The 25,399-nt window shown below is 42.1% G+C and overlaps 1 protein-coding gene and 1 pseudogene across 6 annotated transcripts in view; both read left to right on the top strand.

Annotated features, from left to right (window-relative positions):
- The window catches only part of DIPK1A (divergent protein kinase domain 1A), a 129,334-nt gene that overhangs the window by 43,571 nt on the left and 60,364 nt on the right, over positions 1-25,399 (top strand). The gene's annotated exons all lie outside the window — the stretch shown is intronic.
- On the top strand, positions 12,305-18,600 carry LOC110260398 (high mobility group protein B1 pseudogene; annotated as a pseudogene). Its single transcript, XR_014844977.1, has one exon. The product of XR_014844977.1 is annotated as a high mobility group protein B1 pseudogene (transcript).

Below are 25,399 nucleotides of genomic sequence, written 5' to 3' on the forward strand. Positions count from 1 at the left end.
GCTGTCCACTTTTGCCAGCACCACTTATTGAACAAGCTGTCCTTTCTCCATTGTATATCCTTGCCTCCTTTGTCATAGATGAGTTGGCTGTAGATGCGTGGGTTTAATTCTGGGCTTTCTATCCTGTTCCACTGATCTGTATTTCTGATTTTGTGCCATTACCATACGGCTTTGATGATTGTTGCTTTGTAGTATAGACTGAAGTCCGGGAGCCTGATTCCTCCAGCTCCATTTTCCTTTTTCAGGATGTCTTTGGCTATTCTGGGTCTTTTGTGCTTCCAAACAAACTTTAAAATATTTTGTTCGAGTTCTGTGAAAAATGTCCTTGGTAATTTGATAGGGATTGCATTGAATCTGTAGTTTGCCTTGGGTTGTATAGTCATTTTGATAATACTGACTCTTCCAATCCAAGAGCCTAGTATGTTTTTCCATCTGTTTGTGTCATCTTTGATTTCTTTCATCAGCATCTTATAGTTTTCAGAGTAGAGGTCTTTTGTCTCTTTAGGTAGGTTTATTCCTTTCCTAAGTATTTTATTCTTTTGGATGCAATGGTAAACGGGATTTCTTCCCTAATTTCACTTTCTGATCATTCACTGTTAGTATATAGAAATGCAGCTGATTTCTGTATATTAATTTTGTATCCTGCAACTTTGCCAAATTCATTGATGAGCTCTAACAGTTTCCTGGTAGCGTCTTTAGGTTTCTCTAGGTATAGTATCATGTCATCTGCAAATAGTGATAGTTCTACTTCTTCCTTTCCAATTTCCAAGATTCCTTTTATCTCTTTTACTTCGCTGATTGCCATGGCTAGGACTTCCAAAACTATGTTGAATAGTAGTGGCAAGAGCGGACATCCTTGTCTTGTTCCTGATCTCAGTGGGAATTCTTTCAGCTTTTCACCATTGAGAATGATGTTTTCTGTTGGTTTGTCATCTATGGCCTTTATTATGTTGAGGTAGGTTCCCTCTATGCCCACTTTCTGAAGGGTTTTTATCAGAAATGGGTGTTGGATTTTGTCAAAAGCTTTTTCTGTGTCTATTGAGAGGATCATATGGTTTTTATTCTTCAGTTTGTTAATGTGGTGTATCACACGGATGGATTTGCAGATATTGAAGAATCCTTGCATCCCTGGGATAAATCCCACTTGATCATGATACACAATCCTTTTAATATATTGTTGGATGTGGTTTGCTAGTATTTTAATGAGGATTTTTGCATCTATGTTCATCAGTGAAATTGGCCTGTAATTTTCGTTTTTTGTGGTATCCTTGTCTGGTTTTGGTATCAGGGTATGGCAGCCTCATAGATAAGTTTGAGAGTGTTCCTTCCTCTGCAATTTTTTGGAATAGTTTCAGAAGGATAAGTGTTAGCTCTTCTCTGAATGTTTGATAGAATTCACCTGTGAAGCCATTTGGTCCTGGACTTTTGTTTGTTGGAGGTTTTTTAATCACAGTTTCAATTTCAGTTCTTGTAATTGGTGCGTTTATCTTTTCTATTTCACCTTGGATGAGTCTTGAAAGATTGTACCTTTCTAAGAATTTGTCCATTTCTTCCAGGTTTTCCATTTTATTGGCTTATAGTTGCGTTTAGTAGTGTCATGATCCTTTGTATTTCTGTGATGTCCGTTGTTACTTCTCCTTTTTCATTTCTAATTTTAATGATGTGAGTCCTGTCTCTTTTTTTCTTCATAAGTCTGGCTAGGGGTTATCAATTTTGTTGATCTTTTCAGAGAACCAGTTTTTCGTTTCATTGATCTTTTCCATGGTTTTCTTTGTTTCTATTTCATTGATTTCTGCTCTTTATGATTTCTTTCCTTCTACTAACTTTAGGTCTTATCTGTTCTTCTGTCTTGAGCTGCGTTAGATATAAAGTTAACTTGTTTATTTGAGCTTTTTCTTGTTTCCTGAGGTGGGCTTGTATTGCTATAAACGTTCCTCTTAGAACAGCTTTTGCTGTATCCCAAAGGTTTTGGAGTGTGGTATCTTTGTTGTTATTTGCTTCTAGGTATTTATTAATTTCCTCTTTGATTTCTTCAGTGATCCATTGGGTGTTTAGTAGCATGTTGTTTAGTCTCCACATGTTTGTGTTTTTTGCAGTTTTTTTCTTGTTGATTTCCAAGTCATATAGCATTGTGGTCGGAAAAGATGCTTGATATGATTTCAATTTTCTTAAAGTTACTGAAGCTTGATTTGTAGCTCAGGATGTGATCAACCTTAGAGAATGTTCCATGTGCACTTGAGAAGAATGTGCATTCTTTTGCTTTGGGATGGAATGTCCTATAAGTATCTATTAAGTCCATCTGGTCTAATGCTTCATTCAGGGCCTGTGTTTCCTTATTGATTTTCTGTCTGGATGATCTGTCCATTGCTGTAAGTGGGGTGTTAAAGTCTCCCACTATTATTGTGTTATTGTTGATTTGCCCTTTTAGGGTTGCTAGCAATTTCCTTATATATTGTGGTGATCCTATGTTGAGTGCGTAGATGTTTAAAATTGTTATATCTTCTTCTTGGATTGATCCTTTGAGCATTATGTAGTGTCCTTCCTTGTTTCTTAAAATATTCTTCATTTTAAGGTCTATTTTGTCTGATATGAGTATTGCTACTCCAGCTTTCTTTTGATTCCCACTTGCATGGAATATTTTCTTCCATCCTCTCACTTTCAATTTGTATGTGTCCCTAGAATTGAAGAGGGTCTCTTGAAGGCAGCATGTATATGGGTCTTGTTTTTGTATCCATTCAGCCAGTCTGTGTCTTTTGGTTGGGGCGTTTAGTCCATTAACATTTAAGGTAATTATTGATATGTATGTTCTTACTGCCATTTTATTAATTGCTTTGGATTTGTTTTTGTTGCTGTTTTTCTTCCTTTCTTCTCTTGTTCTCTTCTCTTGTGGTGTGATGACTATCTTTAGCGTTGTATTTGAGTTGATTTTTCTTACTTGTTTGTGTATCAATTGTAGATTTTTGGTTTGCAGTTACTCTAAAATTTTGATATAGGAGTCTATATATATATATATATATATATATACACGAGATTGTTTTAAGTTGTTGGTCTCTTAATTGCAAGTGCATCTCCAGTGTCTTGCATTTGTACCCTCCACTTCTCACGATTTCTGATTTTGGTGGCATAATTGTGTGTGGATGATTTCGTACCTTTACTGTATATATACCTGTACTGGTGAGCCTTGTCATTTGTGGTATTTTTGTTTCTTGGTTGTGGCCTTTTCTTTTTTGCCTAGAGAAGTTCCTTTACTATTTGTCGTAAAGCTGGTTTAGTGTTGCTGAATTCTCTTCACTTTTGCTTATCTGTAAAGCTTTTGATTTCTCCTTCAAATCTGAATGAGAGCCTTGCTGGGTAAAGTAATCTTGGTTGGAGGTTTCTTCCTTTCATCGTGTAAGTATATCATGCCCCTCCCTTTTGGCCTGCAGAGTTTCTGCTGAAAAATCTGCTGATAACCTTATCAGGGTTCCCTTGTATGTTATTTGTTTCTTTTCCCTAGCTGCTTTCAGTATTTTCTCTTTGTCTTTAATTTTGGTCAGTTTGATTAATATGTGTCTTGGTGTATTCCTCCTTGTGTTTGTTTTATATGGTTCTCATTGCATTTCCGGGATTTGAGTGAGTGGTTCCTTCCCCATGTTAGGGAAGTTTTTGTGTATTATCTCTTCGAATATTTTTTTCTGTCCCTTTTCTCTCTCTTCTCCTTCTGGCACCCCTATAATACGGATGTTGGTGCGTTTCATGTTGTCCCAGAGTTCTCTGAGACTCTCTTCATTTGTTTTCAATCTTTTTTCTCTTTTCTGTTCCGCATCCATGATTTCCACTAATCTGTCCTCCACCTCACTTATTTGTTCTTCTGCCTCCTGTATTCTTCTGTTAGCTGCTTCTAGTGAATTTTTAATTTCAGTTATTGTATTTTGCATCTCTTTTTGTTTAAGTTTTATATCTTGTATTTCTTTGCTCAGTGTTTCCTGTAAATTATCCATCTTTGCCTCCAGTTTATTTCCAGTGTTTTGCATTATCTTCAGCATCAACAGTCTAAAGTGTTTTTCCTGGAGGCTGAGAACTCCTGATCACTTAGCTGTTCTTCTAGGGTTTTTTTTTCTTTTCCTTTATCCGAGTTATAGTTCTCTGTCTTTCCATTTTTATAGGTTTTTGGTGTAGTGACCTTTTTGCAGACAAAAGAGTTGTAGCCTCTCTTACTTCTGGTGTCTGCCCCCCCTTGTGACTGAAGTTGGTACAGGGGCCTGGCTGTAGGCTTCCTGATGGGAGGGACTGGTGCCTGCCCACTGGTAGGTGGGGCTGATTCCTATCCCTCTGGGGGGTAGGGCTTTGTCTCTGGGGGAGATTAAAGGCAGCTGTGTGCCTGGGGACTCTTTAGGCAGCCTGTTTACTGATGGGTGGGGCTGTGATCCCACCTGGGTTGTTGTTTGGCCTGGGGCTTCTCAGCGCTGATGGGTTGGGCCAGATTTTCCCAAAATGGCCACCTCCAGAGAAAGGAATGCTGATGAATATTCCCAAGAGCTTTGCCTCCAATGCCCTTCCCCCACAACAAGCCACATTCACCCCGTTTTCCCAGGAGATCCTCCAAGAACTGCAGTCAGGTTTGACCCAGATTCCTATGGAGTCTTTGCTTTGCCCTGGGACTCAGTGCACGTGAAAGTCTATGTGCACCTTTCAAGAATGGGGTCCCTGTTTCCCCCATCTTGTGGAGCTTCTGCACATGAGCCCCACTGGCCTTCAATGCCAGATGCTCCAGGGGCTCTTTCCCCCAGTGCCAGATCCCCAGGCATGGGGCTTTGACATGGGGCTCAGAACTCTCACTCCTATAGGTGAGTCTCTGTGATATAATACTTTCCAGTCTGTGGGGCTTCCCACCTGGGAGGTATGGGGTTGTTTATATCACATAATCACCCCTCCTACCTCTTGATGAGGCCTCCTCTTCGTCTTCTGGAGTAGGACTTCTTTTTGAAAGTTTCCAGTCCATTTGGTTAAAGGTTGCTTAGCATTTGGTTGTAATTTTGTTATTTTTAGGAGAGAAGTTGAGTTCCAGTCCTTCTATTCCACCACCTTAATCCTGTCCTGCGAATATATATTTTTTTAAAACAGTGAATTGTATTCTAATTGAGTGAATTGTATGATATTTAAATTGTATTTAAATAAAGGTGTTTTTAAAAAGCCAAGGGAGGAGTTCCCATCATGGCTCAGTGGTTAACGAATCCGACTCAGAACCATGAGGTTGTGGTTTTGATCCCCGGCCTTGCTCAGTGGGTTAACGATCCGGCATTGCCGTGAGCTGTGGCGTAGGTTGCAGATGAGGCTTGGATCCCGAGTTGCTATGGCTGTAGCATAGGCTGGCAGCTACAGCCGACCCCTAGCCTGGGAACCTCCATATGCCGTGGGTGTGGCCCTAGAAAAGACAACAAAATACCAAAAAAAAAAAAAAAAAAGCCAAGGGAGAAATCAAAATGGAATATTAAAATTTTTTTCTCAGCTAACCCCAAAGGAGGAACAATGAAACAAAAACAAAAAACAAATAGATGACAGAAATAGAAAACAGATAGCAAAATGGCAAATGAAAATCCAGCCAAATCAAATGTAAATGTTGACTAAACCCTGCAATTAAAAAGTCAGAGATTGTCAAACTGGCTAAAAAGCATGAACCACTATGAGTTGTCTACAAGGCATGCACTTTTAACACAGAGACGCAAGGCTGAAAATAAAAGGATGGAAAAAGATGAAAAGATATGCTCTGCAGACACGAATCATTAGAAATTTAGGAGTGCTGTTTGAATAATGGTCAGAAATCGCATCGTGGCACAGCAGAAATGAATCCAACTAGGAGCCATGAGGTTGCGGGTTCGATCCCTGGCCTCGCTTATTGGGTTAAGGATCTGGCATTGCCCTGAGCTGTGGTGTAGGTCACAGATGCGGCTTGGATCTGGCATTGCTGTGGCTCTAGCGAAGGCTGGCAGCAACAGCTCCAAGTAGACCCCTAGCCTGGGAATCTCCATATGCCACGGGCACACGGCTCTGAAAAGACAAAAGACAAAAAAAAAAAAAAAAAAGACAGAAAAAATAGACTTCAAAACAGAGTATTATCAGAAATAAATGGGGACTTTTTTTTAAATTTTTTATTGAAGTATAGTTGATTTACAGTGTTGTGCCAATTTCTGCTATCTATCTTCCCTTTCGTATATTATCTTCTATGGTGGTCTACTCCAAGAGACTGGACATAGTTCCCTGTGCTGTACAGTAGGGTCTCGTTGTTTATCCATCCTAAATGTAATAGTTTGTACCTACCAACCCCAAACTCCCCGTCCATATACCTCTCCCTCCCCCTCGGCAGCTACAAGTCTGTTCTCTATGTCTGTGAGTCTGTTTCTGTTTTGTAAATAGGTTCATTCGTGCCATGTTTTTGATTCTATATATAAGTATTATTGTATGGTATTTGTCTTTCTCTTTCTGACTTACTTTACTTAGTATAAGAATCTCTCGTTGCATCCTTGTTGCTACAGATGGCATTATTTCCTTCTTCTTTATGGCCAAATAGTATTCCACTGTGTATATACACCACATCTTCTTAATCCATTCATCTGTTGATGGACATTTGGGTTGTTTACATGTCTTGGCTGTTGTGAATAGTACTGCAGTGAACATAGGGCTGCATGTTTCTTTTTGAATTAGTCTTTTCTGGATATAGTCCCAGGAGTGAGATTGCTGGATCATATGGTAGTCCTATATTTAATTTTCTGAGGAACCTCCGTTCTGCTTTCCATGGGGTTGTACCAGTTTACATTCCCACCACCAGTGTAGGAGGGTTCCCTTTTCTCCACATCCTCTCCAGCATTCGTTATTTGTAGTCTTATTAACGATGGCCATTCTGACCAGTGTGAGGTGGTGTCTCCTTGTGGTTTTGATTTGCATTTCTGTAATAGTAATGCTGAGAATCTTTTCATGTGCCTATTGGCCATCCGTATATTTTCTTTGGAAAAATGTCTGTGTAGATCTTCTACCCACTTTTCATTTGGGTTGGTTTTTGTTGCTGTTGTTGTTGTTGCGTTGGTATGAGTTATTTGTATATATTTTGGAGATTAAGCCCTGGTCAGTTGGATCATTTGCAGCTATTTTCTCCCATTCCATAGGTTGTCTTTTTTTTTTAATGGTTTCCTTTGCTGTGCAAAAGCTGGTACTTTTGATCAGGTCCCATTTGTTTATTTTCATTTTTATTTCTATTGAAGTAGGAACATTTTATGATGACAAACCCCCAACATAACAGGAAGACATAATTACATATGTGTATGTTCCTAGAAATGTAACTTTAAAATAGATGAAACATAAAACTGACAAAACTGAAGGAAAAAGGATTCAAATCCACAGTCATAGTTGGAGATTTTCACATCCCTTTAGAGTAATTAATTGAACAACTAGGTCAAAAGTCTGTACCGATATAGAAGATCTGAATAGCACTATTAACCACCTTGACCCAATTAATATTTATAGAACCCATTGCCTAGCAATTACAGAATATAGAATCTTTTCAGGTATCCTGAAACTTTTACCAAGGTAGACCATTTATGGAGCCATGAAACAAGTCTGAATAAGTTTCTAAACATTAAAATCTAAGGCAGTATGTTGTGTCATCACAATTGAATTAAATTATAAGTCAGTAACAGAAGGGTATCTAGAAGATTTCCAAGGATTTGGAAATTAAACAGTATATTTCTGAGTAATGCGTGGATCAAAAGAACATCACAAGGGAAACCGGAAATATTTTCAGGTGAGTGACAATGACAAACAAACATGTTAACATTTGCGAGACACAATGAAAGCATTGTTTAGAGGGGAATTTATAGCTTTAATAGTTCATATAGGCGTACCTCAGAGATACTGTGGGTTCAGTTCCAGACCATTGCAGCAAAGTGAATACTGCAATAAATTGAGTCACACAAATGTTTTGGTTCCCCAGTGTATATAAAAAGTTATGTTTACACTATACTGTAGACTGCTAAGTGTGCAATAGCATTATGTCTAAAAAAATATATGTATACCTTATTTTTAAAATTCTGCCCCCAAAAGGCTAACCATCACCTGAGCCTTCAGCAAACTGTAGTAATAACATCAAAGATGACTGATCACCATAACAAATATAATAAAGAAAAAATTTGAAGTATTTTAAGCATTACCAAAACATGACACAGAGACACAAAGTGAGCAAATGCTGTTAGAAAAAAAATGGTGCTGATAGAATTGCTTGACCCAGGGTTGCCAGAAACCTTCAATCTCTAAAAAATGCAGTATCTGAGAAGAGCAATAAAACAAGGTATGCCCATATTGGAAGGAAGGAATGGTTTCAGTTTATTTTTTTTATTTTTTTATTTTTTATTTTTTTTGTCTTTTTGCCATTTCTTGGGTCGCTCCCGCGGCATATGGAGTTTCCCAGGCTAGGGGTCTAATCAGAGCTGTAGCTGCGGGTCTACACCACAGCCACAGCAACGCAGGATCCGAGCCACGTCTGTGCCCTACACCACAGCTCACGGCAACGCCGGATCGTTAACCCACTGAGCAAGGGCAGGGATCGAACCCGCAACCGCATGGTTCTTAGTCGGATTCGTTAACCACTGCGCCACGACGGGAACTCCGGTTTCAGTTTATTTTGTGCATTTCCAGAAGCTAGAAAAATATAAGCAAAGTAAACCCATGATGAAAATTGAGATAGCAGATATCAGTTAAATAGAAAACACAGGAGTTCCTGTCGTGGCTCAGTGGTAACAAACCCAACTGTGTCCATGAGAATGCAAGTTCAATCCCTGGCCTCAATCACTGGGTTAAGGATCTGGTGTTGCCATGAGCTGTGGTGTAGGTTGCACATGCAGCTCGGATCCAGCGTTGCTGTGGCTGTGGTATAGGCCAGCAGCTGCAACTCTGATTTGACCTCTAGACTGGGAACTTCCATATCCTGCAGGTGTGGCCCCCAGACAAAAAGGAAAAAAAAAAAGAAGAAGAAAATGGACAACTGAGAAAATTAACAAAGCCAAATGAATTCTTAAAAATAAAATAAAATAAAATAAAATTGAAAAAAACCCTGAGAAGTTCATTTGTGGCACAGTGGTTTAAGGATCTGGCTTTGTCACTGCAGCTGCTTGGGCTCAGTCCCTGGCCCCAGAACCTCCACATGCCACAGGTAGGGCCAAAAACAAAAAACCTGGGAAGACACAAGTTATCGATATTGGAAGAGAAAGAGGAGTATCATCAGGCGTTCCCGTTACAGCTCAGCGCTAATGAATCCAACTAGTATCCATGAGGATTCAGGTTTGATCCCTGGCCTCGCTCAGTGGGTAAAGGAAGGATCTGGTGTTGCTGTGAGCTATGGTGTAGGTCACAGACACGGCTCAGATCTTATGGGCCAGCAGCTACAGCTCCGATTCAACTCCTAGCCTGAACGTCCATATGTCACAGGTGTGGCCCTAAAAAGACAAAAAAAGAAAAAGAAAAAAGAAAAAGAGGAGTATCATCATAGATTCATAAACTTTAAAAGAATAATAAGGGAATTCTAAGAAAAACTTACACCAATAAATTTGACAACTTGAAGCAGAAAAATTCCTGGAAAAACAGAACTTGCCCAACTAACATAAAATGAAATTAAGATCTGAAGAGTCCTGTCAAAGACTTTGTTTAAGAAACTGAATTTGTAATAACAACCTTTCCCTGGAGTTCCTGGTGGCACAGCGGTTAAGGATCTAATGTTGTCACTGCTGTGGTGTCGGTTCCATCTCTGGCCTGGGTACTTCTGCATATTGCAGACACAGAAAAACAAAAACAAAACCAAAACCCAAAAAACAAAACAAAACAAAAAAACAAAACATTCTCCCAAAGAAAACTCTAGGCTCAGAGAATATCACTGGTAAATTATATCAAACATTTATGAAAAAAAACTGTAACAACCTTACAAACTCTTTTAGAAAATAAAGAAACCCTTAGCAACTAATTTTGAAAGCATAATCCTGATACTAAAACATAGTAAAGACATTACAAAAAGTTGCAAAAAAATTATTAGAGAGATTTATGTCTTATAACATAGACATAAAGCTCACTAATAAAATATTAGCAAATTGAACCCAACAGTGTATCAAGTATTAATACAGCGTGACCAAGAGGGTTTTATCCTGGTAGTGTAAGATTGGTTTTGTATATGAAAATAAATAAACATAATTACCACATCAAGAGGATAAAGAAAAAACATCTGATCATCTCAACATGATCAACATGATGCAGCAAAAACAGTTGACAAAATTCAGCATCCGTGCTTGATACCTGGATCTGGAATTAGAAGGGCACTTCCTCAGTCTCATAAAGGGCATCTACAGAGTACCTTCAGCTAACATCATTCTAAAGGGTAAACCACTGGACACGTTCTTCTTAAGACCTGGAACAAGGCAAAGGTACCACACTCACAACTTCTACTTGACATTTTCCCGAGAGTCCTCGCCAGTGCAGTAAGCCAAGGAGAAGTCAGAGGAATAAAGATTGGAAAGGAAGAAGTAGAAACTGTTCCTAAGCACAGATTATGCATATAGTAAAAAAAAAAATTCTAATGAATCAACCAAATTATCATCAATCCATGAATTTAGCTTAGCACAGTCTTAAGATACAAGGCCTATAAAAATATTAATTGTATTTTTGCATATATATGTATATGAGATTTAAACAACAATTATATTTCAGTAGCATCAACAATAAAATACTTAAAAATAAATTTCCCTGGCACAGCTCTACACTGAAAAGTACAAACTATCACTTAAGAAATTAAAGATGCAGACACATGAAGGTACATAATTTTCATGGATTGGGAGCCTCAATATTGTTGACATATCACTTCTTCCAAATGAATCTGTAGGTGCCAGGCAATGCCAGTCATACTCCCAGCTGGTTTGTTTTGTAAATAAAAACAGATCAGCTGCTTCTGAAGCTTATGTGAGAACGCCAGGGACTTGGTATAGCCAAAATAATGTTGAAAAGAACAAAGCCGGAGAACGTATTCTCATCTGGGCTTAGTTATAAAGTGACAATAAACAATATACCATGGTATTTGTATAAGGAGAGACAAATAGAGGAGTAGAAATAGGGTTCTAGAAATACACATTATTCAATCGATTTTTGTTAAAAGCACCAAAGCAATTTAATGGAAAAAAGAAACTTCGCAAGAAATGGTGCTGGAACAACTGGCTGTCTAAAAAAAATAATTAACCTTAATGCCTACATTACACACTACACAAAAATTAATTCAAGGTGAACCAGAGACCTAAGTATAAATATTAAAACTATAAAGCCTTTAAAAGAAAATATAGGCGGTTTTTTTGCAACTTGAGAGTCAAGCAGAATTTTCTAGGGCACAGAAAGCTATAACATTAAAAGAAAATAAATTATTGCCACAACTCAATAAATGACACCTGCCCCCAAAGACTGAAAAGACCTAAACGAACACTTCTCAAAAGAAGATACTATAAGAATGGCTAGTAAGCATAAAAATACAAAACACCATTACTTGTCAAGGAAATGCAAGTTAAAATGCAGTGAAATACTTCCTATTCCCTAGAATACCGAAAACAGGAAGATTGAACATACCACATGTTGGCAAGAATATGGAGTAACTGGAATTTTCATACATTGTGGGTGGAAATTTTTTTAGTCATTTCCTAGGTAAACATACAGCTGCCCTTTAACTCAGTCATTCCACTTCGCCGTGTTTATGCAGGAGAGATGGAGACATTCCACAAAGAGACGTGCAAGAGTGTTCAGAGCATCTTTGTCCACGGTGTGTAAAACTCGCAGCATCCGCATGCCCACCACCGGGAGAATAAACTGTTGTGGTTGTGTACCGCTCCCCAGTAAAAAGGTGTGTGCTACACACATCCGCAGACGGATGACTCTCACAGGCGTAAGACTGGATCCCAGAAACCCGGTGTTAAGGAACATGCGGAATGAGTTCATGTACATGAAGTTGGAGAAGAGGCAAAAGTCATCTCTGTCGGAAAGGAACATTGGAACAGAGGTCGCCTAGGACTAGCGGTGACAAGCTACAGATCGACGACGAAGGAACACGAGAGCACTTTCTGGGGAAATGCAAGTGTTTTGTTTCCAAACGCGTCGCGGGCTGTACGGCTGTGGCCATTGGTGTCGTTGAGGTCTGCGGTCCGGCTCCCGCTCTCCCAGCCGCCGCAGCGCCCCGAGCCCCCCAGAGACGGCGCCGGGGCGGGGGGGAGCCAGCCGGGCCCGGGCCCCCCTGCGCCTCGCTGAGGGGCAATGGTGAAACACGGGCACAGGAGATCCCACGGAGCCCAGAGGCACAAAGTCCTCCTGTGCCTTCTCTGTGCACACCTGCCGGGAGGAGCATGAGCAGCGGCACCCAGAGGCGTCCGTCAGCGCCTCGGGGTTTTCTAAGATGCGCTGAGGGGCGAGGACCCAGCCTGCTAAAGAGAAAGGCAACCCCGAAGACACGGCAAAGGCCGACGGGGCCCGTGACGGAAGAGAAGACAAAGGGGACGCACAAAAAGAAGGTCAAGGGTCCCAGTGCACCCAAGAGACCGCCCTCGGCCTTTTTCTTGTGTGGTTCTGAAGACCGTGCGACAGTCAAAGGAGAACATCCTGGCCTTCCCATGGGTGATGCTGCGGAGAAACGGGGACAGACGTGCAGTGACGCCGCTGCAGGGACAAGCAGCCTTGCGACGAGGAGGCCGCTGAGCAGAAGGAAAAGTACAGAAAGGATATTGCTGCTTACGGAGCGAAAGGGAAGCCCGATGCAGTGAAAAGGCGCGTCGTCAAGGCTGAAAAAAGCGAGAAAAAGAAGCAAGAGGAGGAGGATGAAGAGGAAGAAGATGACAAGCAGCGCAGTTTTGTTTTGCTTTTTTTTTCTTGGCTGTAAAGCATTTAACCCCCTGTACAGGACGCAGTCCTTTTAAAGAAAAATTGCAATGTAAGGCTGTGTAAGATGTGTTTTTAAACTGTACAGTGTCTCTTTTTGTCTAGTTAACACATTACCGAATGTGTCTTGAGATGGCCCTGTCCTGGTGCTATTTTCAGTAGCCACTCACCTTGCCTGGTACAGTGTGGGGGGTGTGAATTGGCGTGGAAATTTAAAGCAGCTTCTTGTTGGTGCACCACGCAAATGAGGTCTACATGGGGTCGGTAGTTTTCTCATCTTCAGTGGTCTCTGATGCAGCGTATATGAAATAATTGTTGTTCTGTTAACTGAATACCACTCTGTAATTGCAAAAAAGAGAGAAAAAGTTGCAGCTGTTTTGTTGGCATTCTGAATGCTTCTAAAGTAAATATGATTTTTTTTTGTATTAAAAAAAGATTCGTGCCTTTCCATTTACAAAAATAACAATCAAGTAGAGACTGGGAGAACATGAAGCGATGTGTGGTACAAAGGCAGAATCTCAGCGTGTGGAAGCTGGATGGCGAGTGTGTAGGGGTTCGTGGTATCCTTCTCTTTATTTTGTATAGATTTGAAATTTTCCATGATAAAAAGTTGTGGGGTTTTTTGTGGTTTTTTTTTTTTTTTTTTTTTTTGAGTTCCCGTCGCGGCGCAGTGGTTAATGAATCCCACTAGGAGCCATGAGGTTGTGGGTCCGATCCCTGGCCTCACTCCGTGGGTTAAGGATCCGGCGTCCCCGTGGGCTGTGGTGTAGGTCGCGGACAAGGCTCGGATCCTGCGTGGCTGTGGCTGTGGTGTAGGTCGCGGACAAGGCTCGGATCCTGCGTGGCTGTGGCTGTGGTGTAGGCCGGTGGCTACAGCTCCAATTAGACCCCCCCCCTTTTTTTTTTTCGAGCTATAAACTTTATTTCTGTTGAAACTAATTAGAGATGGTTTTTTGACCTACCCCAGAGGGAAAGCTGCTAGATGCCAGGAATTAGATTAGGAGTCGTGCGCGTCAGCTGTACGGCTGTGGCTGCAGCAGGGGATCCACTCGCACACACGTGAGAGCATGGGGCGGTGGCGGTCCGCAGCGTCTGTCTGTTGTCCAACACTACGTCTAGATGTGTTTGTCATCCTCAAACGGAGGTCGCACAACAACATGGGGCTTGTAGAAGCTTTTAGAACAAGCGAGAGGGAACATCAGCCTGAAGACCTAAAGGAAGAGCAACTCTGAAATTATTTATTGTAAGAATTATAAGAAAGTAAAAATTTTTTCTGATATCCCTCGTTGATGCAAGAAGACAAGGCTTTTAGGAACTGAAGCCTAAAAGCATAAGGAACAAACAGGAAACAGGTTGAGATGCAAAGGAGGCAGAAGGATGGGTAGATCTAGGCAGACACCACGCAGTGGCAGAAAGAAGATACAAACTAGAGGGAGTGAGAGTGGGATTCACCTGAGGCGTGGGGAAGCGATGCTGTGGAAATCGCAGTTGCCGAGGGCGCCAGGCACCCAGGGGAAAATAAGAGAGGAAAACTGTGGGAGAGGTGGTCGCTGCGGATGGCATCAAACGTCAGCAGGGGAGCTAAAGTTTTCCCGGGAAAAAGTGGCCACGAGGGAGGCTCGGACCCTGCTGCATTTAGTTTCGTTCCTGAAGGGAACAGACATCTGTGTCTCCCAGGGTTCAGAACTGTGTGGACAGTCCACATCACCCTGAAAATCAGAACAAGACAGTGGACTGGAAAGCAAATCAAAACCAAGACCGTGAGGACTGGACATATGTCGTGAAAGGCGCGCAGACTTCCCGGAGGAGGCCGTGAGCAGGAGGCCGTGCCCAGTGCCTAGTGGCATCCTCACCCCGGGAAGCCACTGTGTTGGAGCTGAGCTCACTGAGGCATCTGCAGGCACGTGGCTGCGGTGCTTTCTGAGCTAAACTCAAAGGCAAACAGTGTCCCGAGGAGTTGACATCCCTCCCCACCCCCTCCCCCCCGGACAGAATCGTGTCATTGGGCACAAACAGCTCCTCGGGAAAACCCTCTCCCTCGGGCGCTGTTTACTCCAAGATTCAGAAGCTCAGACGGGAGTACAGGGCAATGACGTCAAAAGAGAAGAAAAGAGTAACTTCCTAGAAAAAAAGACTGAAAGGAAACTCTTCCAATTGTTAAATAAATTAAATGATTCCTTGAAGGCTCTATGATTTTTTAATCTTTGACTTTCTTGTATTCTTTAGCTTTTGAATGGAGCATGTTTTTTAAAAAATGAAAGAAAAATCAGTGGAAATTCTGTTACTAAGCAAAAAGGCATATGCAGTAATGGAAAAAGAGGCGGAAAAAATAAGATGACTGCAGTTAACCCAGAGAACGCATGTATTGTGCAAAGTGCAGTAAAAACAATGTAAAAGGGAACATTTGACACATTCATCTTTTTCAGTTTCAAAATTCTTTGCTTTTAAAAGCAGATCATAAAACAAACGGGAGGTCGCCCTGCCCTTGTGCAGTGACCTCCAACTCGAGGTGAGCAGCAAGACCCCGTGCTGGTGGCCTTCACGCCTCGTGGGTGGCCAGGCACGTGGAGAGCCGAGAGGCTGAGGACAGGGACCCCTGGTCCCCGGCCTTGTGCCCTTTGTACCCGGCTCACTTGTTCTCTTCAGTGGCCACCCTGGTTTGAGACGTGACAGCAGAGGCTGGATCAAGCTTTTAGTCCTGCCCACGCTTCGCAGGCCTCCTCTCTAGCGACTGGCCACGCACCCCATCCCCCTCCTTCTCAGGAAACTGAAGGGAGCATCAGAAACGGGCAGCCTTGCCAGCTCTGGGCAGGTCATGGGCGCTTCCCGTCTTCCAAGACTGGGCAGCGCGGGCTGAAGCCTGGGGACCGACCGCAGCGGCTCCCGTCCTGCTTGAAGATCCCTCGGCGGCGAGTTCCCTGCAGGTGCTGCTCCTGACTCAGGAGATCCTCCCGCCCCCCTCGACCCCTTGTCTGTCCGCCTCTGTAGCCCCTCACTTTGGACCCTGCTTGCCTCCCACCAGCCTCGAGCAGCTGGTCTTTCTCGGAACCGTGGTTTTGCTCCTGAGACCCTCTGCCCAAGGCTTCGGCCTGCGCTCACCCCGCCCCCTGAGTCTGGTGCCTGGGTCCCACCCCCCCATGCTCCTCAAGGACACTTAGAATATAGCAAAGTCCTTATTTTTTTAAGTCTCTGTACCACCAGGCTCTCCTCTTAACTAGTAAGCCTGTTTATAGCACCTTACTTTATTTATTTCACTTTTCTATTTTCACACAAACATTTTCTGTCACTATCCCCTGGACGTGGTCTGATATTCTCAGCCTTGCATTCTAGTTTCAGTTTCTTTTTTTTCTGGGAAGTCTTTCACAATTTTTCCATCCTCCGTGTGTATAACACTTAAAAACTAAAACACATAATTGCTTTCTCAACACTTGTAGCCTCTTGCAGGCTGGAATAGGGTCTCATACTTTTCTTATGCAACACAGGACAAAGCACGCTAGGATTGCAAATAGTGATAAACTGTCCCTAACAGCAGCAAGTAAATATTTCTCTGGCTCCACATTAGCCTCCCAATTGTGGAAACTCTGGCTTCCTTCAAACTCTTTCTCAACTAGTTCAGAGAATCTCCAGGGACGGTTCAAAGCTGCTTTGCAATACAGTTCTCCAGCCTTCTTTCCGGGGAGCTGTTTCCCCCAGCCTGTGTCCACGAGTGTGTCTCTCTGCCCCCACATCCCACACTCCTTTTCTTCCTGTTCCACTCTGGCTGTTGTGGTCACCCCAGGCTCTGATGTGCAGTGTCCTATGGGACCTAGTTCTTCTTTTGGGCTCTTCATGTGGTTCGGTTCATGTCCGTATTGCCTGTCTTTCCAACACCGACCCACTGTTGTACCCCAGCATATGTGCTAGGATGCGCTTCCCCTTACACTGAGTTCATTCCTGGGAGGATACTTGAGCCACAGAGCAAGAACCCACCAACCAAACATATTGAGACATTGTGATATTCCAGGATTGAACCCAGGGACCGTCTCCTCCAGGGAGTCTTTCCTGAGCCACACCTCACCCCCCCCAACTCACCTCCAATTAGATAATATATGTCTCTTCTTTGTACCGTGGTATTCTGAACATGTCCTAGACATAGTTTTTATCATGTTATATGGAAATCATCTTTTTATGAACCTGATTCCCCAAGTAAACTATGAGCCCTGTGCACCTTCGACTTCTGAGTGTCTGGCTTAGTTCTGGGCACTAAGATTCTATAGAATTCTAAAGCTGGGTCCCTGGTGTGCTTGTGTGTACCACAGCTGATCTGGCTCAAATAATACATTGTTTTGATTAGTGGCCGTGCTCCCTTTGATAAGAATTTCATGCCAAGGTGGCTCATTCTTTTCTCCTTTAAGATTTGTGTCAAATCAATTTATCGAACATTGGCTGAGCCCCGTGTGCTGTGAGTACTGCCCTGCCCGTGGAGTCACGGAGATGAAGGAGACCGTTTCTGCACAGAGGCGGTCCCAGACCTGTCTTTGGGTCTGTCTCTCTCCATTTTTCCTTTTTCTTCTCCCATCCTTCCTTTTCTGGATAAATTTTTACGGTGTCTGGCATTGCGTCTAATGGAATAAATACATGTAAAGAGTGTTTTCTTGAAGTCCACGTCATGGCTCAGTGGGAATGAATCTGACTAGCATCCATGAGGACACAGGTTCAATCCCTGGCCTTGCCCAGTGGGTTAAGGATCCGACGTTGCCATGAGCTGTGGTGTAGCTTGCAGATGCGGCTCAGATCTGGCATTGCTGCACCTGTGGTATAGGCCGGCGGCTATAGCTCCGATTAGACCCCTAGCCTGGGAACCTCCATATACTGCGGGTGCGGCCCTAAAGAGACAAACAGTAATAAAATACAGAGAGTTTCTTCTATACAATATAGTCTACCCCATGCAACAATAGAAGTCTCTTCCAGAGAGAGAGATGACCCAGAAGAAAGCATCGCAGAATTCCTAGGGCAGACATGGGGATCCTGGAGGAGGTGACTTCTGAGTGAGTTAAAGGATCAAAAGACACTCCAGATGCCCCGGTGGGTGAATGGTACCTTCAGGAGGCGACAGAGCTTATGCAGAGGCCTAGAGATATGAAGAAGCATTATGTGTTCCAGAAACAGTACTGCTTTGGTATCCCTGCAGCCCTCTGCTTGGGTCTTCTTTCCTCTCGTGGGCCCAGTGGACTTTGGTCAGGTCACAGGGTTTGCAAGTAGACTGTCTAAGAGCCCCGTGATCCTTAGGTCACATTCCACCCTTAGGCAGACCCAAATTTAGGAGACGATGTGTCCTAACCGGTCCTCCAAAGCAAAGATGGGGGACTTTTCACCATCTGTTGGTGTGCTTCATAAATTATTTACATTAACAATGAGTATTTGCTATTTTCATAATAAAAAGTAAAGATGACCCAATTTTGAAAAAAGAAATTCAACAGTAGGGCCTTAGGACCATTTTGGATCTATTAAGTTAACCTGTCTATCTATATCTACACACACACACACACACACACACACACACACACACGCACGGACACACACCCCATAGTGCAAAATAATATTGAAAATCTCATGCCAGTTTGAAAAGCAAGAGCCATAAAATGTTCGTACTGTACGACCCAGAAGCTCTACTGCTGAGAGACAACCCAATGAAATGATTCAAAATAAGGAAAATATGAAAATCTATGTAAAAAAATCTATTTAAAGCTTGTCTACACACAGAAAAAATGGGAGAAAGAAGACTTTAAAGTCAACATGAAAGGAAAAGTTAGGAAAATAATGATATGCAACTGGACGGCATAGTATTGCAATACTGAAAATGACTGTCATGAAAGATTATGTTAACACAGAATGTTTACAATATAATGAGAAGAATACAAAATTATATATATGCTGATTACAGCTGTGTATAAAATGCATTACATGAGGACAGTGAAAACAGTGGTTGTTCTAGTTTGGTGGAATCATTGAATGTTTTTTTCAGTAAATAAAATTGGAAAATTTAAAGGGTTTCAAATTGTCAGTTAATTCAGATTATCATTGTTCTGAGACTTGCAGCAAAAACAAGAAGACTCCAGAATTTGAACTCCTTTCCACTTTATTTCACTGGCCAAAAGAATTACCCGCCAGGAAAGAAGGAAACGTCTCCATTCTTAGAAAGTTATAAAAAGGAACATTCTCAGGGCATATGATACTGGAATGGCTTCCTGTGGGAGATTATAGTCTCCATTCTTAGAAATCTTGAAGAAAGCAGTCGTAGTTGACTTATTTATTCACATTACGAAAGATGGATCAAATCCAATAATTTTTAATAACCACTTTATTGAGACAAAATTCACATACTATACAACATCTTTTTAAAGCAAGCATTCAGTAATTTTTAGTATATTTACAGATTTGTAAAACCACTACTAGTATCTATTTTTAAAACATTTAAACATATGCCCATTAAGCAGCCATACCCCGTTCCTCCCTTCTGCCAGGCCCTGGCCACACTAACCTCTTTCTGTTTCTATGGATTTGCCGCTTCTAGACATTTCATATAAATGGGATCATACAGTATATGGTCTTTTGTGTCTGTCTTTCATCTAGCGTAGTGATTTCAAGGTTCATCCATGGTACAGCACATATCAGTATTTCGTTCCCTTTCATAGCTGAGTAGTAATTTTTCAGTGTATAATATGCTGCATTTTGTTTTTCCGTTCATCAGCTGATGGGCATTTGAGTTGTTTCCTGTGTGTGTGTGTGTGTGTGTGTGTGTGTGCGTGCGCGTGTGTAGCTGTTGCCAGTAATGCTGCTACAAACTGGGTAAAAATTTTTGTGTAAACATTTGTTTTCAGGTTGTTTTTTTATATGTGTATGTGTGGAATTACTGGGTCTTAGGATGATTCTATGCGTAGCTTTCTGGGGAACTGTTTAAAGACGAAAGAGTCCCTGGTGACCGATTGGCATCCCTTCCTGTTCTTAACGCAGTGCCCGATGTGAGTAAACGTTGGTTAGATGCCCCTTATTCCTACTGATTGTGTCATCGCTGTTATTAGAGAAAACTGGAAATTGCCTTGTGTCCAGTGTCTCTAAGTAAAATCAGTACAGTCCATCGTCCAGTGGAGCGTTTCCTTCATCAGGCAGTGGTTTGGCTGTTTTTACCCTCAGTCATTAGTGATGTTATGTATATTTGTCCCTAATTATATTTTCTAGAGAGAGATTACAAATGTGTGTGTGAATTTCCTCCTTTTCCTTCAATAAGCTGCTCTGACGTGGTTCCGAAGTGTGCAAAGATTAAATAAATACAAAACCCAGGTATTTCAGGCACGCCCTTTTGTCCTCCTGGGTCCCCAGGCCTGCCACCCTGGATATAGGTGGCGGAGGTTCTTCTGCAGGTGCTTCTGTGGCACAGCAGCAGGTGTTGGAGCAAAGGAAGATGAGGAACACGCGCGGCCTGGGCCAGTGGCTGCAAGTGCCACAGAGAGTGGGGTGCATGTGTGTGTTGGGGGGGTCTTGGGTGCGGACGCTCCTCCCCCTCCTCCCCTCCTTTGCCCAACTCCTCCTGTCCCCTGCCCTCGCTGCGTCCTATTCCTATTTTAAGGGCAAGTTCATAGAAACGGGCTTCATGTCCGAGGCATAATTAAAGTATTGACCATGCCAAGATCTGGGTCAAGCCGTTCAACACCTTAAGTGGTTTCTCCCCCTTTCCCACATTTAAACAATGTTCTCTTCCCTCCTTACCCGTTAAGCCGGTTCACGCAGCAGATGGTTACCGTTCACCTGACAAGTGCTGGGCACCGTCAGGCACCTGTTCTCACTCTTCTCCTTTGCCTTTTGCTTCCACCGTTTTCTTTCGCTTTCAATGCCTTTCTTTCCCAGATTGAAAGGCAGAGAGAGATACAAATGAGAGAAGGAAAATTGTAGGATGTAGTGTCTGTATATTATGTGCTTGCATATTCTAGCCATCATTTCACTGACTTTCTTTGATTTCAGAGAATTGCATGTTTTGCTCAAGCACCTCAGAGTTTGTGTGACAGGTCATCCCGTTTGGGCGTGTATTGGATTTGAGGACTTGCCAGTTATCTGCCTCTTTCCCGAATGGCCGTATTGATTTGTTTCTTATTTGCTAGGTCTAGCAAAATGGGAAGGACGTCCTGACAGGAGGAGAATGAAAACTATAAATCAGAGAAGATAGACAGAGAGGGACAAAGTAGGAGTCTCTGACAGCGGAGGGGTTATGAGTGAGAAAAGTGGTTGAGGCCTCCAGGTATATAATACCTTGTATACTATATCGTTATATTATGTTGCTTTTATGTATCAATTCAATAACGTAGTTTAGTTGTAGCTGATGGTGCCAGAAGGCATTCTTTTATAAATTCTGTTGGAGTAGAGTTGACTTCCAAAGTTGTGTTAGTGTCAGGTGTATAGCAGAGTAAATCAATTATACATATACGTATATCCATTCCTTTTCAGAATCCTTTTCAGATTCTTTTCCCATATAGGTTATTACACACTATCGAGAAGATTTCCCTGTACTATGTATACTTTGTTACCTGTCTATTTTATACATAGTAGTGTGTATATGTCCATCCCAACCTGCCAATTTATCCCTCCTGCCCCACGTTTCCCCTTTGGTAACCATAAGTTTGGTTTCAAAATCTTTGAGTCTGTTTCTGTTTTGTAAGTTCTTTTGTATCATTTTTTTGTTAAATTCCACATATTAGTGATCTCACATGATATTTGGCTTTGTCTGACTTACTTCACTTAGTGTAATTGTTTTTAGGTCCATCTATGTTGCTGCAAATGGCATTTTTTCATCCTTTTTTATGGCTGAGTAGTATTCCATTGTACATATGTACCACATCTTCTTTATGTAGTCCTTTGTTGATGGACATTTAGGTTGCTTCCATGTCTTGGCTATTGTAAATTGTATTGCAGTGAACATTGGAGTGCATGTATCTTTTCAAATTATGGCTTTCTCCAGATATGTGCCCAGGAATGGGATTGCTGGATCATATGGTAGTTCTATATTTTGTTTTAAAAAAATCTCCATAGGAGTTGCACCAGTTTATATTCCCACCAACACTGTAGGAGTATTCTCTTTTCTCCAAACCCTGTCCAGAATTTATTGTTTGTGTGCTTTTTTTTGGGGGGGGGTTAGAGTTGTTTTATTTGGGGTGAAATTAGGACTTAAGCCTGGTAGCCCTGAGGAACTTCTCATGCCCCCTTTTTTTAAGGGCCATACTTGTGGCATATGGAAGTTGCCAGACTAGGGTCGAGCCAGAGCTACAGCTGCCAACCTATGCCACAGCCACAGCAACTCTGGATCTGAGCTGCATCTGTGACCTACACACAGCTTGCAGCAATGCTATATCCTTAACCCGCTGGGCAAGGTCAGGGATCAAACCCGCATCCTCATGGATCTTAGTCAGGTTTGTTAACCACTGAGCCTTGAGGGAACTCCTCATTGCAGTTTTGCTTTGCATTTCTCTAATAATTAGTGATGTTGGCCAGAAGGATTTTAGAGATTAATTCACTTACAAAATATATGTCATGGCACGTGCAAAGTACCCTATTCTCACCCTAATAGATACAAAGGAGCAGATAAATTGGAAGAATAAATTGGATATTTTTGCCATCTTTTATTTATTAACTCAAAATCCATCTTTGCAATAGTCTCAAAACAGAAATATTCTCCAACTAAGAAGACAAATGGATAAACCGGTGTTTTCCCTCTTTTTTTTTTTTTCATGTCATGCCATAAAAGCAAAAGATCATTTGTAAAGCACTAGGGCACACAGACAGGGCCACTGTCATCTGGAGGTGGCTCACTGAAGCTAAGATGTTCCGTATCTTGACCTCCTGTAACTCTGTCTCACACATCTGTTCAGAAATAAATTGAGTGAACCCCAATATTAAGATGAGTCACTGTTGAATCTTACTCCTTGCTAAGAAAGACAGTGTGTTTTAGCCTGAGCAAGGTCGGTGGAAATAATGGCCCAATCACCTCTAAGCTTCGCACGTACGCGTACGCGTGACGTTGTGGATGGTGATTTACAAGAGAAAACAGTGCGTACTTTAGAGTATCAAAGCTAGTCTCTGACTTTCAGATTTTCATGGTCACTTGGGTTTGGGAGAAAATTTGAAGATGTTGGGCTCTAGGTTTTAGACTTTTGGACTCACCAGACCTTAGAGACGTGGGTACTGGGGCTTGAAGATTCAAGCAGGTGAAACACTTTTACAGGTATCTAATATCCTGCAGTATTGTGAAAACTAGGTCTTTGGAGCTCCTGTCGTGGTTCAGTGGTTATGAACCTGACTAGGATCCATGAGGATGTGGATTCAATCCCTGGCCTCACTCAGTGGGTTAAGGATCTGGCACTGCTATGAGCTGTAGTGTAGGTGGCAGACATGGCTCGGATCCCGCATTGCTGTGGCTGTGATTTAACCCCTAGCCTGGGACCCTCCATATGCTGTGGGGGCAGCCCTAAAATAGCAAAAAAGAAGGGAAGGAAAGAAAAGAACAATACGTCTATATTTTTATTTATTTCTTTATTTATTTTTCTGTCTTTTTGCCTTTTCTAGGCCGCACCCCTGGCATATGGAGGTTCCCAGGCTAGGGGTCGAATGGGAGCTGTAGCCGCCGGCCTACACCACAGCCACAGCAATGCGGAATCCAAACCATGTCTGCAACGTACACCACAGCTCACAGCAACGCCGGATCCCTAACCCACTGAGCAAGGCCAGGGACCGAACCCGCAACCTCACGGTTCCTAGTTGGATTCGTTAACCACTGCGTCATGGTGGGAACTCCATACATCTATATTTTTAAAGGAAATTTGTTCTCTGCCTTTTTCCTTTTAGGACAAAAGGAATTCTTTAAAAAAAATTTTTTTAATGATTTTTATTTGTTTTCCATTATAGTTGGTTTACAGTGTTCTGTCAATTTCTACTGTACAGCAAAGTACATACACACACACGTATACCTTCTTTTTTTCATATTATCTTCCATCATGTTCCATCACAACTGACTGGATATAGTTCCCAGTGCTACACAGCAGGATCTCATTGCTTATCCACTCCAAACGCAGTAGTTTGCATCTATTAACCCCAGAATCCTAGTCCATCGCACTCCCTCCCCCTCCCCCTTGGCAACCACACGTCTCTTCTCCACGTCCATGATTTTCTTTTCTGTGGAAAGGTTCATTTGTGCCGTCTGTTAGATTCCAGATATGAGTGATATCACATGGTATTTGTCTTTCTCTTTCTGACTTGCTTCACTTAGTATGAGAGTTTCTAGTTCCATCCGTGTTGCTGCAAAGGGCATTATTTTATTCTGACAAAAGGAATTCTTTAGTGTTGTAATGAGAGGTATTTATTGTCTTCTTTTAAAGATTCCATGAAGATTCCATGAATGTTGGACATATATGTAAACATATACGTAATATATATACACATATATGTGACATATATCACACAAGTTTTAAATAATAATTTTAAAAACTAATATCCATCAGCTTTGAGGATTTTAAGTTCAAGTCTGTCCATGTTAGTTAGTGCTGGGAATCAGACAGGAACCTAAACATTTTCACTCTAAACTCATTGCTCTTTCTAATAATATGTATTTCTAATACATATCATTTCTTATTTTATTTTATTTAGGGGCTTTGCACCCATGGCATGTGGAAGTTCTTGGGCGAGGGACTGAACCCACAGTGCAGTTGCAGCCTGGCCACAGCTGCAGCAATGCTGGATCCTTACCCCGCTGTGCCACAAAGAACTCCACAGGTTTAGTTTTTAATGGCCCTGCCAACCAGTTTTCCAGAGCCGCTGTACCAGTTTATATTCCCGTCAGCAGTGAGCGAGGAGCCAGTTGCTCTGCATCCTTAGTGATGGTGAAAACCAGTGACAGCCCCAAGCGTTGGTCGGTTTGGTTATCTGTCCTCTGTGGGGGACCTGTCTTTCCTGTTCAGAGTCTCCTTTTTATATTTCTTTTGGAATTCCCTGAGGAAGTATATGGACATGGGTCTTTTGTCAGTTTTATTGAGCACTCCCTGAGCCCTTTTAATTAGAGACTTGGTCTTTCTTCAGCGCTGGGGAATTCTATTATTTAATACTCTCTCCCCTCTCTTTTTTCTGTTCCTTTTTTTTTTTCTCTTCACTTTTTGCCTCCCTATGGCATATGGAATTCCTGGGCCAGGGATCAGATCCAAGCCACAGTTGCTACCTACGCAGTAGCTGTGGCAACTCAGGATCCTTTTAACTCACTGTGCTGGACCGGGGATGGAATGTGCTGGTGCTGCGGAGACACTGCCAACCCCATTGCACCCCAGTAGGAACTCCAAGGAAATCCAATTTTATTTATTTATTTTTTTCAGCGTTCAAGAATGCTATTTATATCTGCACATTTAAAAAAAGGAACCTTGAATGACGTGTTCTAGTTCTCCGGTTTTTGTTTTTGTTTTTTTCTGTCTTTTTG

Source organism: Sus scrofa, chromosome 4, assembly GCF_054392235.1.
Source record: "Sus scrofa isolate SSC_HxYL_T2T_F1_AM1 chromosome 4, Sscrofa_HxYL_maternal_Yorkshire_Landrace_v2.0, whole genome shotgun sequence".
NCBI classification, from domain to species: domain Eukaryota; kingdom Metazoa; phylum Chordata; class Mammalia; order Artiodactyla; family Suidae; genus Sus; species Sus scrofa.